Genomic DNA, 3,039 nt, shown 5'->3' with positions numbered 1-3,039 from the left:
TCAACATCAAGAGGTCCAAAATTGTTTTTGTCCTATCTCTTAAAAAAAAAGCTCTTCTTTCCTAACCTCCAGCATGTTCCCTCATCATACATTTGCTCTACCAGTGAACGGCACAATCATCTATTCTGCTGTCAAAATCCAGAAAACTGGGCATGATCCCTTGCTCTATTTTACTCCCAACATCCAATCAATTGCCAAAGCAGCTCCTTCTTAATATCTCTTCAATACACTTTTCTCCATCCTCACGATGTCTCCTCAGGTTTAGGTCACCATCATATACCTATAAGAGCCTGCTTGCTGGTCGTCCTGCCTAAAGCTTTGATTTTTTTTTTTTTTCACAGAGAGTGATCATTTCCTCATTACAAAACATAATTATGTAACCACTCTGCGTTTTCTCATTTACTCCTCAAAATAGCCCCTATGTATTAGGTACAGCTTGAAGAAAGTTTTTATTTTTCAGAAAGCAACAACATTTCCAAAATAAAATGATCTTTGTCCTTAATGTGTAGTTGTAGGAAAATAGAGAAAATCAAATTATCAGGATAATATAGAGAGAACAGTGAAATGATGGGAAGGACTTGAGTTAGCCCGCAGAATGGAGGGGTAATCTGAGGAACTAGACCCAGTAAGGCCAGGAATCCAAGTAGCAGGAACTAACAGAGAACATCTTACAGCTATCATTCTTGATCTGCGTCAGAACCAGTTCTTGTGGTGTTCTTCACCAAGATTTTTAGATCCCTTAATATTCAGGGAGTAGGGTTGTTCTATCCTGGGTTCAGTTTTGGATGATGAAAAATTTCTGGAAATACATAGCGGTGATAATCGTGACGCAAGGCAGGCAAGTCCCAAACTGGGGATTACAGCCGGAGGGTTCTTGGTTTTACCCAGGAAAAAATTCAAGGGTAAGGAGGTGGTATTAGCAACTTTCATTGAAGCAGCAATGTGCAGTAGCAGAGAAGGTACTGCTCCTTGTAGAACAGCACTACCTGATAAGGCAGTGTGCCCAGAGTAGCTCAAAGGTAGTTCTGTAGTCATATTTATAACCACTTTTAAATATATACAAATTATGGAGTGGATATGCAAAAATTTCTAGAAAAAGGGTGGTAATATTCGGGCCATCGGGTTATTGGCATAAAAAGGTACAGCAACTTCTGGTTGTTGCCATGGCAATGCTAAACTGGCATGGCACACTGATTGGTATGTCTTATGGAAAACTGCTTCTACTGTCCCTGTTTTAACTACCCCTCAGTTTGGTCTGGTATTTGAGCTCCACTTTTGGAGTTCAGTCTCTCCTTCTACCTCATTCTACCCTCAGAGATTAGATATTCCTTCTTAAATCTTAAGGGGGCTGCAGAAGGATGGAGGCCTATCTTCTGTAACTATTTCCTGCTGAGTTTATGGGCATATGCCCTGCCTAGCACTGAAGGATTAAAAAAATCTCTGGATATCGGATCCAAGGAGCACAGAGGCAGGACACTTTGATTCTCTAGGTCAGTAGATGGAATGAATTGGAAGCCTTGTGCCAGCATTGTTTTTACCTGGAAATGTTGCAATCTAGAAGACACAAACTTTGCATACAGGTTAAACAAGAAAGAGCCAAAAATTGATAATAACATGATAGTATCAAAGGTCTTTGGAGAGGTAAAAACAAGGTGAGACTTGGGAAGGCATTGTTGATAGTCTACCAAATATAGTTGGGGTCAGTGCCCTGGTTATATCTATATAAACAGGTAGTTTGCTCACATATCTTTTGAATGTTAATGTCAACTTGTCCAGAGTTGTTAATATATGTGCAGCAGGTTGTTAATAACTGCAGAGACGCCATCTTGTTCAACTAGTAAATAATCCAATGTTAGTCTCTTTTTGAGAATTACATTTGCCAAAGGGTCTAGGGACTCCTGAATTCTGTTTAGTGCCTGATCTCTGTTGGTGGCTGAGAATTCTAGGGCTTGAGTCAAGTTCTTTAGAATTGACTTGTGGTAAGCAAAGCTACCCCACAGTGCTGCTAGTCCTACTGCTGCCCCAATTTCCACCAGAATTAATCCAATGGCTCATTTACTTCATGTGTTCTTGAGTCTTATGGGGTTACAGACTGTGACCCCTGGAGGGACAAGGGTGGCCAAAGTATTTTTACCCCTGTTTTAAGTTGTTTATATATAAGGGAAAGCTTTTCCTAAAAGAACAGGTGACTCTCTGGAGAGTCCGGAGTAGTTATGAGGTGTGACTTTTCTCCGTTTATGACTACAAACAATGAGTCCAGTTGGGACACAAACAGAGGCTCTGTGGGGTGTGATGTTTATTCCTTGCTGCCAAGTTAGGTCTGTGGAGATTTTTTTCCCCTGTTCTAATGGGGATGGTGGAACAATTTTTGATTTACAAAGGGGGGCAGTACTCCCACCTTCCCAGATTATGCGGTTCTGTATTTTCCCCATTTGTTCTGATTGGGAGAAGGCACCATATATGATTTCCTTTCTCACAAGTGGAATCCCATTACCTTGATGCAGCCTTGAGAACATGGCAACCAGAGTTGGATCTGATCGTTGTAGGGAGACTTGTGCTTTTTTGTCATTAACACAACAGTGAGTGCAAAAGATAGAATCATTAGTGCACTGGAGATATAGATACTCAACTTCCCAGACCCAGGTAATACTGGGGGGGCGGGAGGGGGGTGATTCAGGTGGAATCCATTAAGTCAGGGCAGAGTTCTATTTAACAAGTAGGGATTTGGATACTTTGGGATCACTATGTTATGAGGTCTGGGAACATGGCTGTGAGATTTTCGGGATAGGTCAGAAGATGGAATTCTCCATCCTGGGGATGTTGATGACAAATCTAGCAACTATGAAGATGATTCTCTGATGCTATACTTTTTGAAATATTTACTATAGATTTTTTTTCCCACCCACACTGGATCAGGGTAATTGGGAAAGCAAACAGTATTAACAGTAGCAGCATGGTATCCGGTTGGACCTTGGAATGGCTTCTAAACTCAACAAGGATAAAATAGATGGTTCCCAGGAGAAGGCAACTGTCTAAAGC

This window comes from Saimiri boliviensis, chromosome X (assembly GCF_048565385.1).
Source record: "Saimiri boliviensis isolate mSaiBol1 chromosome X, mSaiBol1.pri, whole genome shotgun sequence".
Lineage (NCBI taxonomy): Eukaryota > Metazoa > Chordata > Mammalia > Primates > Cebidae > Saimiri > Saimiri boliviensis.
Note: the sequence above shows the minus strand (reverse complement) of the source record.